The sequence below is a fragment of the Panthera pardus genome, unplaced genomic scaffold, assembly GCF_024362965.1.
Source record: "Panthera pardus isolate Hobbes unplaced genomic scaffold, ASM2436296v1 HiC_scaffold_10, whole genome shotgun sequence".
In the NCBI taxonomy this organism is placed as follows: Eukaryota; Metazoa; Chordata; class Mammalia; order Carnivora; family Felidae; genus Panthera; species Panthera pardus.
In genome coordinates this window covers 84,209,701-84,224,429 of record NW_026526655.1, presented here as the reverse complement: position 1 = coordinate 84,224,429, position 14,729 = coordinate 84,209,701, and the positions used below count along the sequence as shown (strand labels likewise).

At 34.5% G+C, this 14,729-nt stretch overlaps 1 long non-coding RNA gene across 1 annotated transcript; it reads right to left on the bottom strand.

Moving 5' to 3' along the window:
* Positions 1–515: 515 nt before the first annotated feature.
* Positions 516–14,281, bottom strand: LOC109270699 (uncharacterized). The gene is made up of 3 exons (XR_002081653.2): positions 14,197–14,281; positions 8,356–8,583; positions 516–3,926 (listed from the first exon to the last, which is right to left on the bottom strand). It is a non-coding gene; the product is annotated as an uncharacterized LOC109270699 (long non-coding RNA).
* Positions 14,282–14,729: the final 448 nt, after the last annotated feature.

The window sequence follows — 14,729 nt, the reverse complement described above, 5'->3', positions numbered from 1 at the left end:
TGCCATAGATTTAGATTTGATCCATTTTAGGAGATCAGCAGAATGAAGCTTTACCAAAATAAAAGTTACAGGCACTTACTAATCAGAGCAAATTTTGGATGAGTGTACATGACCAAATAGCAGCGAATACCTATAACAAGCTAGACTACTGTTTTGCACATCTCTGCTCCACTGTGGTTTTCAAAGGGGACACAGTGTCTGAGATAATGTAATACCACACGTGGTGAATATCAAGTTTAATTTGTGGTTCTGTGCATCAACCTGAGGGGGGAAAATATTGGTGCCACTTACATGGCACATAGATTATTAAAAAGGTCAAGAAATATGTAGGTAGAGAGGTTTGATTTACAGAATTATTTAACATAAAAAGTTTACACAGCATTAATCACCAAAATAGTATAAATTGCTAATTAATGAAATTTATGTAAACTACACCTTCTTTGCTTTAAAATGTGTTAACATTTTTAAAAAAATAATTATTATTTATTACTTTTTGTTAATTCTGATTGGCCAACTATTAGTCTCAGTCTAAATTGGTTAGTATATACATATATATGTATACATGTATCCATATATGTACACATACACACACATATTTACTACATAATAAAAATGCATTGAAGTAAATAGGTAATTGGAATGCCAACAACTTATATTACATAATTATAGGTAAGATATTGAACTCCAAAAATTTCAGATATTGAAAGCATTGCCATGTGACTGTTCAGCACATGGTTTGGGGTTTTAGGTATTGTAGACAGTTGATTTTATGTGTCAACTAAAACCATTTCCTGGCTAGGAAATGGTACTCAGTGCTGCTTGGTCAAGTTCTCTCTAGATGATGCTGTGAAGGTATTTTGTAGATACAAGTCACATTTGACCTTAAGTAGGGGAGATCACCTGCAAAAATGTGGGTAGACCTCACTCATCCCATCAGTCCAAAACCTTAAAAGCAAAAACTGAGGTTTTCCAGAGAAGGAATTCTTCCTCAAAACTGTAATGTAGACATCCTTTCCTGAGTTTCCAACCTGATGTCCTGACCTGTAGATTTAGGACTTAAGCTGCAACTTCAAATTTTACCCGAGTTTCCAGCCAGTTGCCTTCCAGTGTGAATTTCGGACTTGCCAGACCCCAAAATCGCACAAGTCAACTCCTTCAAGTCTCTCTCTATATATATATTTTGTATATATAATAATATTATGTATCATATAGCTAATAGATAATATTATAATCTCCATCTGTAGTTTCTGCTCATATTTGTCTTGAGAACCATGAATGATAACAGTGTGTTCTGCTTTACCACTTACCATCTCTATAACCCTGGCACATTTCTTTGACATCTCTGAATCTCTGCTTCTTCATAACTAAAATGAGCATGGAGTCTATTTTTCCTTTTATGTTTCTTTTACTGTGGTAATAACACTTAACATGAGCTCTACCCTCGCACATTTTTAAGTGTTTTCTATAGGCATGATGTTGCATAGTAGCTCATGAGAACTTACTCATCTCCCATAACTGAAATTCTATACATATTGACCACCAAATCTTCATTTCTGCTCTCCCTCAACCCCTAAAAACCACAATTATATTCTTTGCTTCCATGAATTTGATTATTTTAGATACCTCATATACGTGGAATCATGCAGTATTTGTCCTTCTGTATCTGGCTTGTTTCTCTTAGCGTGACGTCCTCCACGTCCATCCATGTTGTCGCATATGGTGGGATTTCCTTCTTTTTTGAGGTTGAATACTATTCAATCATATTTGTACACTAATACTTGTAAGTTTGTAATGAGGAGTAAATCGTGTAAGGAGGAAAATCGCACCTTAAGAGTGGCTGTCACTGTAGAGGTGCTCCTGAAAAGATAGCTACTATATTTATGAACTACTTAAGCAATTAAGTTTGAAGAGAAAAACTAAAAAAGATAAACCTTGGTAGAATTGGAAGCCGTCCCCCTAAAACTATGAACATTATTGGGATGTTAGTCTCCTGATAAAGTGGGCAAAACTTTAAAATGACTAGCTGCCATAATTTAATACATTCAAACATTAAACATGACAGATATGGAGAGAGAGGAGCAGCAGTGTCAGACATGTGGTCGAGGTAGACCAGATCTTGGAAGGCTTTAGTGAGGCAAGGAGACAATGTTTTTTTTCTTTTAATAATTTTAGCTTCTTCCCTCTTTCCATTGTCTTTCTCTGCCTCATTCCTCAGCTTTCGATCGTGTTGCACCAGCCTGAGCTGTGTCACAGATTTATGATACTCGAGTAGAAGGCACAGTCCCTCTTCAGTGTAGTGGAGATGGTAAATGAGGGCAGTGATCATTTGCAGTTCTCTGCAGAGCTCCACACCCTTCACTGGGATTAGTCAAATTGGATTTGTAACGTGCTTTAAACTCCTTAGAGGCTGTTATGTAAACAGCAGGTAATATTTTAGCCCTGTATTGCTCTGATGGCTCTTTTGCCCTATAGGATCTGTCTCCGCCCAATTGCACCTGCTAAAAGAAGTTCATGGCTTCTCTTTATAAATTTTCAGTACTTAAGATTTTACTGCATTAAATTTTACTGCATTAGAAGGCAAAGAGACCTACACACAAAATGTAAGCACAAGTGCTATAAATTGAAAACATTTAAAACAAACAAGCAAACAAACAAAAACCTCTTGGAGTTTTGGTTAGTCATGAGTCCAGGATAATGCGCTTGGAGAAGAGGGTCAGACCAGCACATGTCACTAAAGACAGCACTTTACCTGTGGTAAAGCGGCAACCTGAAATCATCATTGGGACTTTGCCACATGATTTTGTGGAAAATAGAAGCCAGTTGATCTTGGAGATCTTCGTGTTTTCCATTGATTAACAGAAGAAATCAATGGAGTTGCAGATGTTTGTGAGGATCACGTGGTGCAATACATGTGAATCCACTTTGTTTCTAGAATTTGCAATGTATAAAATACTCCCTGAAAAGTACCAAGGTGTGTTTGTTTTCCCATGAAAGCATTGTTTATTTAGAGATCATATCTTCTAAGACACTTAAAATGTCCAGGAAGAAGAGTATATTATTTTTTTAAATCAACATCCGATCTTGTGTACGCATCTTTTGTTATTTGATTTGTCTTTTGCTTCTAATTATCAGATATATTATCATATGCTTACATATCATGACCCCTTTTCAGTAAGTGCCATCACTGTGTCATCAGAACTTTTTCAATATCATTATTGGTGAGTTCTGGTTCAGATTGCATGCTATTGAGTAGAGAAAGTCATTTGCCTCCTAGCTATTTTGCAGGTGTTGTCACTAGAAGTTTTTATCAACAATGTAAATATTTAAATTACCTTTTAAGAATGTTTTCATTCAATAGTATCATATATTACAATAGTGTGCTCATGAAACTTAAATATCTCTCTTTGGAAAAAATCAGGCCCCAAACAAGGGCTTCTGAAACTGTTTCTGAAAACCTGTCAAAATAATAAAAGACATGAGAGCATTAAAAATACATTGGAGTAAAAATATCTCTGAAATGAGGATGTCATTTCTTCTCTAATCATCTATTGCCATTAAATTGGAACATTGGTTGAATTTCAAATAAAATAAAAGGTCTCTTAAATTTAACTGTCATATTATGTTACCCTATGTGATTTTATGAGATGTTGTGTTAGCAAAGAATGGGAAAGCACTGAATATAATTCAGAGAAGTATAAACTAGATAACGTGACTTGACAACTGAAATTTAAAAGGGAAAGTACTTACAGTAGTTTCATATCCGACATCAAGTCATACATTTAACAAAGAAGTTTAGTTTGAAGGTTGGTAAAAATACACTGCCGGGAAATATGTAGATCAAGTTTCAGGAAAGATTCAAATTGTGTTGAGTAGTTTTAAGACACTTCTTTGTTTCTGAAAAACAATTCCTTTGTTTCACTGTTATGCTGTAAAATATGGAAAGAAAAAAAAAGCTAGTTCAATTTCAACAACATTATCACTCAACAATTTGAGACCAAATCCTTACTCTTACACATTTCTTCCTGGTGGAGGGAGATAAGATCTTATTTTTGAATAATATTTTACATGGCAAAAACCATCTCTAAATGAAGACCCTTTTAAGGCTGTGATATTATTTTATTTAAATCATCAATATTCTGGGCATGACCTACTTTATGGAGAAGATTCATTCTTTGCTGAAACATAATTGCATTATCAGATATTAAGAAGAAGCCATGACCCACAAAATGGAAACAGCCCTCCAATGGCCATATCATACTCTGAAGATGATTTTATTTTAACATTTTTGTTGTTAGCCACAGCAGCAGTGTGCTAAGATGGGAAACCCAAACTTCAACATGATTCTAACCTGAATAACATTTAAATATACAAACACTAAATTGAATAATCAATAATAGATTTTTAGTTAGATCACAATTTCTTTGGCAGTAAATGGCATATAGGCAAATCCATCTGAGCCAACTCCATCTTCATTAGTGTCACAGCTTTGCAGGATCTTTTAGAAGCAAGAAGAAATTTCCATGTTTTCCAATGCTCCGTTGTTTTTCATTCTCCATCAAAAATTTGCAATGACACTACCACTTTCTATTCATTGCCTATTCAGATTTGTAAATGGAATTTATTGCAAGCAATGTCATTTTACAGATTAAATTAATATTATTATAAAGAGCTTTAAAACTCAAAGATATTTATGAGTCATGCTGAGAAAGGATCTGTACTCAGTTATAATGATTAATAATAAGTCCCCCAAGTTTTCACAGATGAAATCGCCACCACGTGCATATTTTGAGCACAAAATAGATAACTATAATTCTAAAAGAAGAATGGAAGAAGTGCTGGACCACTAATGCATCAGTTGGATTCTCATGTTATTGGGGGATTGAGTGAAGTTTTGCTTTCAGAATTGGTTCATCTGTGCATAGGCAAATTTGAACATGTAGGCAAACTGAGTGTCTGAGTATTTGAGCATATATATTTGTGGTAAATCATTACAATATTTCCCAACTAATCGTACACCTTGTAACATGACATTGCAGCTTGCTGTTCTCACCATCAAAAGGTGGAGTCTATTTGTCTATTCTCCTGTGCATGGGCTGGACATGTAAACTGTTTTGGTAAATAGAATGTGGCTCTTCTAGTCTTCATCTAAATGGATGAGTGTGCATGAGCGCAAGTGAAAGGAAGTGAAGAACCACCAGGGAAATCTATTTATGAGAAATCAAAATCTTTGTTGTTTAAGCCACTAAATTTTGAAAGCATCTATATCACAGGAATAAATGAACTAAACAATATTGAAATTAAGCTGAAAATTGAAAGATAATTAGGTATTAAATATTAAATCAAACTTCCACAGGTGTTCTGTTTCTGTTATTTATATGGGAAGTATAATACCCATAATTAGGCACTTGTAACTACTTCGAATCTACCTTTTGCTAGTAATGGGCCTGGAGAAACAAACAAAAAGTGTCTAAAATGTAAGCCATTATATTCATTACAATAAAACCTTGATTAGCTGGAAGTTCCAATCAAACTATCAACAGAAAAATGGCAACAAAATAAGCTAACATTAAGGATTTGTTTGATGTTGCAGGTAACTTTGAGTTATGTTTAAGTACAGTGGTTCTCAAATATGAGGAGTCTTAAATTCACTGATGTCTGGTTTCCATTCTAGAGTCTCCAATGCAATTAATCTGCGTAAGGTCTGAGTATCAGGATCTTTACTCAGTAAAGAATATAGTCAGTCTAGGGGCCCCTAGCTGGCTCAGATGGTAGACCATGAGACTCTTGATCTAGGGGTTGTGAGTTCCAGCCCCATTCTGGGTATAGAGATTACTTAAAAATAAAATAAAATAAATGAAAATAAAAGAATATTAGTCTGTTTAAGCTTCTACCCGGTATGTTTTATGCGTTTATAGAAATTATATATATACACACAGAAAGAGAAAGAAGGTTTCTACACACACACACACACACACACACACAGAAAGAATGACAACAATTTACATATATACATATATAGGAAAAGTTTATATAAACAAATTATATGTAAGAAATTACTCACATAAATTGCTTATATATATTATTTATATAACATATAATAATAGTACAAGGTCACCATTATCACCATTAGTTCTAAATCTATTATTTAAAGAACCAGTAATAATGGTGACCCTGTACTATTACTTGATCCTAAAACCTGGAACAATCTTGTTTCTATTATTTTGCAAAAAAGATACACTATTTATTTTTTTTAGAAATATTTTCAACAAAAAAAGCTTGAGAAATTTTGGAAATGCCCCTAGCTAGAGATTGAGTAACAAAGCTGTTACATGTGTTGCTCTATTTAATTAGAATTGTTGTTAATGTTATAGGTTTGCTAAGCTAGTTTCTGAAATGGTTTACGTGATAGGCTTTTAAAAAATTATTATTAAGATGCTTTAAATTTCCATAGTACTATTATTCCAATAATTCAATTATAATCTCTACAACATCTCAGTAAGCAAAATACTTACTTATCAAGTTTAATAAAGATAGCATAAGCAGAAAAATTGCCATCCTATTAATAGATGTCACTGTATTATAAATATTCTATCCTTTGATGTTTTTACACAATTGTGGTTTACTTACAAGCTGTATAAATCCCAGGGTAATTTCCAAGAGAGTGTTCTCTCTCTCTCTCTCTCACAATAATGGGACTTTTCACTAGAGTTTGTTAAAGGTTGCACTAAGTATGTAACACTGATATATATATATACACACACAATATATATATATATACATACATATACATATGTATATATATACATATATATACATACATATATATATTATATGCATGATAATTCAATAGAAAATTATTTTCCTCTTTATTTTTAGATTTAAATTTTTACTTGAACTTTGTACAACATTAATTCAAATGAATGAATATCCTCACCCTATTCTGTAAATGTTCAAAATTAATTTCCACTCTGAAGCTATTACACTTCATTTTTCCCAACCTGAAAATGCTCACTTTTCAAATCACCCCAGAAAGAAGTGGTCAATGCATGCAAATCAATATATTCAAAGTATTCACATATTTACTAATTCTCTTCTCCCTGTTTTGATTTTCACTGTAAAACTTGATAAACATTGCATGTATTTCCTTGTTGTTTGTATATATATTATGATGAAAACATCAATTATTTTTTCTGGTGATACCAGATAGTAATATTAACATGATGATTGACGAAACTCAAAAATTTGTAAGAATTTTTTTCTCAAGAGCTATACATGGCTCTTAGAATTATAGCTTTGTTGCTCAAATACAATTGAATAGAACGGTTTTGATGTACTATTTCCATGGTAATACCTTTTGGAATTCTGATGGTGTTTTCTCCATAGAAAGACTTTGTGGTCACTAAGTAGAAGGGATTGTGACTGGCCAACTGTATTTTATGATAAGACAGAGGGGCCTTTATCCCAATTAACTGAGTGACCTGGGACAACCACTTCCGGCACCCAAATGCAATGTCTTTTGTCAAAAAAGGCAGAGAAGTAAAATACCTGCTACCAAATGCTTGCTACAAATGGATTTTTTGAGAACACACACATTCACATGTGAAGGGACCCTTGGCTGGTGCTCTCCTGGGTCCTCATGAAAGACAATGGCATTCTATTTTGAACAAATGAATGATAAGTGCACTGTACTGTTGCCTAGAGAAGTGATATTCAAGTACTGTTAGGACTCCAAAAAAAAAAAAAAAAAAAATAGAAGAAGAAGAAGAAGAAGAAGAAGAAGGATACATTCTGTACTTTGGCATATAATCATATATGTTATAACATTGTTACTATATATGTATATATAGATGATAGACAGATGTTTATATAAAGCAATAATATTGTTATAATAATAACAAAATTGGCAACAATACATACATGATATTTTATCTTGTGTAATAATAATAGTAAACACATATGGTCCACATGCTTTTACTCATTAAGTCACCTAATCCTCACAATAACCCTTATTTGGCACATTGGACAGAGAAAATCAAAGGAGGTACAAAATAATTAATAACCTTCTAAGATCTGACTGATAATATCTATAGTATGTCTCAGAGCTGTAATTTAAACACATTAAATCTAATTCCCAGACTTTATGCTTTAAAACACTAAATGAATCTGCTTCTTATATAGAGTAGTTATCACAGTACTACTGCAATTCAGCTTCTATTCAGGTAGTGTATCTTGGTACTTGGGAGAGTTTTTTATGCATAGTTATTATTCCATCCCAGAAGAATAAACTGTCAGAATATAGTGCTCTTATACTAAGTCTGCTTGTATTTATCTTATAAAAATATCGCATAAGCTTACCTCTGGGATTTTGTGACAAGTTTAATTTGAAAATGGCAACGTAAGTATTATTTCTTAAACATTCAAAGTGTAGGAAATATTTCTGAATACTTCACGTAAAATAACATTCTTTAATAATGTTCATGGATATACTCTTTCTAATAACACCAGAAGTTTCATAGATGAAAGTAAGTTGTATGTCTGTTGCATTAGTCAATTCTTTCTCACATGTTGACAGCTCATCATTGCCTTAAACATAAACATAAACATGAAATAGCCTTAAACAATAGCAAAAAGCATGTATGTTGGTAAGAAAAAAATAACCAGGTTATTAAATTTCAGGGAAGTGAGCATATATAGAGTGAGCATATATAGAGCATATATATTCTAGTAGTTGAAATAACTGATGACACCATGGCAAAGAAGGTAAGCTGGGACACTGACAGCCTGCTACATGTAAGGTAAGCACAGGGAGAGGGGGGTAGAGTAGTCTAAACCAAGTGATAACAACAGCAAGATAAGCACAGGTGTTTTTAATATTACATTGACCTGAATTTTTCTCACTGACTTCTAACTAAATGTACAGTGTCCTTTGCTCTTATTTGAAAATAAAAGTTGGGGAGGAGCAAACAGGAAGAGAAAAAGTTAATGAAAGAGAAAACCTGACAATCTATGAATCTCATAAGTGGCTAGGAGGGGAGGAGAGGGCATATTAAGAGGAGATTTGCTGCGAGTAGTAATCCAAAAGGATGGTTTGTGGTGACACTGTTTTGTTTCATCTTCCAAATGAACCCCCAAAGAAACCAAGTGGTAAATAACTTTCTTGGGGGTAAGCGGAAGCTTATAGTTAAGATCTAGAGTTAGCTGGTTTTATACCTGGAGACTTAATAGAAAGAAAAATGCTCATTTTGGAAAAGTGAACTTTAGAGGAGTAAAAATTGTATATATTTTTTAAATAGGAATATTTGCCTAAGGAACCATTGCAATCATGTCATCATTTCTAGTACATTTACCATTGCAAGTTTGGAGTTTGGATTGAGAATATACAATTACCTGCCCCAATAATTAATCTTATTATAATAAAGTTTTTGACATAATAAGATCAGAGATAAACTTCCTTTTTCATCCCATATCCAGTTCTCAACCTAGGGAAGCTAGAGTGTTTACCTTCTGTGGAGGGAAATAAAGGGGCAGTTGGAGTGGATGAACAGTGCAAGTGGGTAAACAACAGGCAACCCAGACTTAGGAAGAGATGGGAGACGGAAGTGGGCCCAGGAACTCCAGTGTTCTGTTGAGGTCTCTTCCACTTAGGCTTAGAGATATGGGCAATTAACAGGAAGACTCATGGAATGACTGACACTGTCCTAGAAACTCTAATAACCCCTAGAGCCAAAAATCTATTAATATTTAAACTGAATCTGACAAGTACCACCAGGTGGCACCACACTGTAGTTGAGACTTGAATGGATTTGAATGTCATCCACACTCAAAGGCTCTCTCAACTGTTGCACAGGGTCATCCTAATAATTATATTAAACTCTCTGTAATGTAACACCCATTTTAGATAATTGTATTTTTTAGTGTGGATTCCTTAGTTTGTAGTCTAATTGTATATGCCAAAGAGAACAAAGTCTAGAATTCCACAGTTTTACTACTTGGGTAGTCCATATCCTTGAGAGACAAAGATTTTTTAGCTAATCTAGGAAACCTACATAAAGTACCAACACACTCTGGAAATCACATTAGGACTTACCCATTCAGTGGAAATGTATTATGTTACTTGAGCCAATAACCCTCTCACAGAAGAAAATTTTTTCAAAAATTTCCCCCCACCAATATATTTTTTTAATATCAGAGAGATAAAATAGTCAAAATATAGGAAAAAATGAGAACCTAGAAGACATTTGCTTATTTTTCAGAAAGAGCAAAGAGAATTTCTACTTTCACTGTGGAAAACTTAATTCTTAATAAACCAACGTCTCACAGATAACAACTGTAATATCTAGGCAAAATATGAAGATCTCGAAAGTAAGGAAAAGCAGGCCAGTTTTGAAGAGGACCCAAAATCTAAGAAGGTTACTGGCCTGGGTGAGTTTCCTGTTTTGGGGACTTTACACTGAGGGTGGCTGCGGTGATTCACAAAACTCAAATACAGTGCCTTTCATTGTTCTGGCTAGAAAAATAGGGAATGAGTTGTGTCAGCCTGGATAGAATTTCAGAAAGGCGAGAGAGAGAGAGAGAGAGAGAGAGATCCAAAAATAGAGAAAAGACTCAACGTTTCTGTGTCTAAATTCTGTTCATGTTTCTGGCTCACCTTCAAAACATGCATTCATTAGGTAAACTGAAAACATTCTGGGCTAAGATTGAAATATGGTAAGGAAAATGAAGATTCAATATGCTGTGTACTTAGGCAAGGCTGAGTTTTCAGTTTGAGACTAACCAGGGTATTTTCTTCTAAAGAAAACACATCATCTCTCTTAGAGGACTAGAAGAGTATCCAGAGTCTCCACAACAAACCTTCATGATGTCCAAGATATTATAAACAGCTTTATGCAATTAAACTTGAAAATTCAGACCCTAGGAAAATATTACTTGTCAGATATCAAGGATTACTTTGAATCTACGGTCATTGTGATATTGACACAAGGATAGAAAAAGAGCAATACAGAGAAGAGAAGCTAGAAACACACCTCTTGATTTATCACAAAGGTACAAGTGTAGAGAGGGAGGGCAACTTGTAGGAAAAAATAAAAATGAGCCCCTGCCTTATATAAAAATCATTTGGGATAGGTGTAAGTATAAACCGCAGAACTATTAACTCTTTGAGGATATTATGGAAAAATATCTTCCTATTTTGGATAGGAAAAAGCTCTTTTAATCAAGAAAAGAAAGCACTAAACAGTAAAGAAAAGATTAACAAATTCAAGAATTAAGAATTTTTGTTCTTCAAAGATACCATAAAGTAATAATATAGAAATGCCAAGTAAAACCATAATGAAAGTCTACTCTATACCTACCATATTGGGAAACATTTTAAAATTAACATTACCAAGTGTTTATTGATGATGTGAAACAACTGGGTTTTTTAATGTTGTTTCAAACTAGAAACAACATAATTTTCAATCAATAGTAGGATGGAAAAATAGAATGTGGCATGTTAATCAATAAAATCCTATATAGCAGTTCTAAGTATAATAAAAGCTTGGATTGCAAGTAACATGTTTTGCAAGTGTTCTGCAAGATGAGCAAACATTTCTAATACATTTTAACTTGATAAATGAGTGATGTCTTGCAATACGAGCAGTATTGCTGTAGAATGTCACGTGATCACAACTGAGCCAATGGTTCTTCTCTCTCTCTCTTGCTGTGGGAATTTGGGTGATCTTCTCCCATGCTCAGATGCTCAGTCTCAGGCTGCAGTGTTTGGCATAAATCAGTGATTTTTCAGAACATTGGAAGGTGCCCACGACTGGCACTAGTGTATTTTTTGTCACTTCGAAGCACCTATGGACTGTCCTTTGCTTTTCCATACAGGAGTAAGCTTAGGAATGCTTTGTTTCATTCTAGGTCAGGCTGCCTGCAGATATAGACCCTTTCCTTTGCTGCCTTATATTGCCAGTTACATTAAATACACTACATGAAAAGTTTATTAATACTGTACTGTATGTAGTCAACATCTGCGTGAGTGTATACAATGGCCTCCATGCAGAAAAAGATTCCATTGAGCCAACAGACAGCAGTGATTCTGTTAGTGATAGTGAAAGTCTTCCTACACAATAACTCTCTTCTCCTCCCTCACACCAGCCACAAAACTTTTCAAAAGTAAGTGAAAGTTAATTTTTTGATTTTTCTTTGTATTTTGTATTTTCTTCATTATTTGGTATTATATTACAGTATTAGAATAATTTTTTTAAAAATATTTATTTATTTGGGAGGAGAGCGTAAGTGGGGGAAGGGCAGATAGAGGGGACGGAGGATCTGAAGTGGGATCTGCACTGGCAGGCTGATAGCAGCAAGCCCGATGAGGGGCTTGAACTCAAAAACTGCGAGATCATTACCTGAGCCAGGGTCCGAGGCTCAACCGACTGAGTCACCTACGCGCCCCTAGAATCATTTCTACATGAATGTTTTTGGGGGGGGTTGTGGAATGAATCATCTGAGTTTCCATTATTTCTTATGGGGAAATTTGCTTTGATATACAAGTGCTTTGGATTACAAGCATGTTTCTGGAATGAATTTTGCTTGCACACCAAGATTTTACTATACTTCAAATGTGGTCTGCTAACTGCCAGTGGCAAAAGAAATGCCTGTTGTTGATCTATGAAGAGATAAGGACTTTTTACCAGAATAAAACAATCGATTACTTCACTAATCACACTAGGTTTTGTTTGTTTTAGGAAGATTTTCCCAGTGAAGATGCAGTCCATTGATTTACATTCTTGTGTGTTCATTTACATTCCTTGTGGACTTGTCATTTGAGAATGAACTACTTTGAGTGGAACTGATATACAGAAAGGAAAATGAACAAACTAGATCTACATACCATAATATAATCCTAGAAACACATGTTTAACAAAGAAACAAACACTGAAAATTCACACAATATTTTCTCAGGTACCTAAAGATCTAAACAAGAAAAACTAATCTATATGAATAAGCATATTAAAAGTAGAAAGAAAAAGATGAGGAAATGATGACCACAAAAGTCAGAATATGCTGGTTCTCTGCAAGGAGGTAGTGTGTGTGTGATCACAAAAGAATAAATGGGGACTCTCTGCTGGCAAGTGTTCTGTTGATTGATTTGGTTCATGGTTACATGGTGTATATTTCAGAATTATTTTTAACACTCCAAATGCATGTTTTATGCAACTTCATATGTGTGTGCTAATCTATTAGAAAAAAGGAAGAATACAGAAATTTGCTGTATGTAATGTCTAAATAGGAAAAATTATTTTAGGCAAAAGAAAAAGGTTACAAAAAGGGTACATAAATTAAAAAAAAAGTTTTGTCCCTTGTCTAACAAAAATCACACTTATGTGAATTGAACCTAGCAATGATTACAAAAGAAAAAAATGTGGACTGTCACATTAGGGCCAGGTTGAAGAATCCAGCCCTGGAACTGCTGAAAGTAATGAGGAGGCTATGAGATAAAGGTAAGACAACAGGAGGAAGACACATGAAGGAACAAAACATGGATATGTTAGCCAGTCTTTAGAGTAATGAGAAGAAACATTTTAGCTCGGTTACTACAGTGACATAAGAAAAAGAAAGGAAAGAAGAAGGGTAGAGAGGAAGAAAAGAAGGGAGGGAAGGAGGGAGAAAAAAATGAATAATAATGAAGTTGCCCTGCTTAAAAAAACAAAACAAAACAAAACAAAAACTTCTGGAAAGGGAAGTAAATTGAAAATAGATGGAAGGTCACAGAGTGAAAAATACTAGGGTGGAATAGAATGTAATAAGTTGAATAAGTGAACAGAAATGAATGAATCACTATCTATTAAATCCTAGTGCCTGTTCAAAATATGTCAGTGTCTCAGGACCTGCATCATCTAGGGTTAACACCGGGGCTCCCCAGTAGTGGCAACCAGAGATCCGGAGATTTGTCAGGTTGGAAGAGAAGTGTCTGTCCCCATACTTGCACCATATAACAGTGACATGGGGACTGAATGACTCTGATAGACACACCTGTTCAAAATTGGGGGAGAGGGAATGAGAAGCAAGTAGCAGTGAGTGACCTAGAGTTATTTTGAACCTGACTGAGCATCTGGTGATGGATGTGTGGTGACCCTTGGTCAGCAGAAAGAGAGTGACATGCTGTATGAGAGGCAGGGAGGGCAAGCTGAAACCAGCTGGGACATTCACCTCTGTCTGAAACTCCCTCTAATGATGGCGCCTTTCAGAAAGCAATGGTCCATGAGCGGTGTCAGGCCACATGTTGCTACCAGTCTACAAGAAGACAGATGCAGAAATTAGAATAAACACTTAGAAAATTTTATAGTGCTTTTATCATTCAAGTGAGTGACCGGTGCAGTCCTGTTGTTAAAGAGCATAAAGGACTGTGGTTGCTATCAAAGCTGTGTGACAAATTGCATGTGCTTTCAAGCACAGCTGAAACATGACGCACCATAAGACATTTAAGTTTAGGCTGTTATATAACTATGATAGACCCAATCTATTATAACTTTTAATTTATACAATCGTTTAAAGTTTTCACTGAGCTTTAAAAAATTATAGTTTAATATTATTAGCTACATTAGGGTAGTAAACATTGTATTATTCATTTTAACCCTAATTTGCATTTGATGAAACAAGCTTCAACTCTGTGAATGCAGCAGCAGAAATAAACCAAATGATGACAATAAAAATGATTCTGAAGAAAGGGGATCAAATGAGTT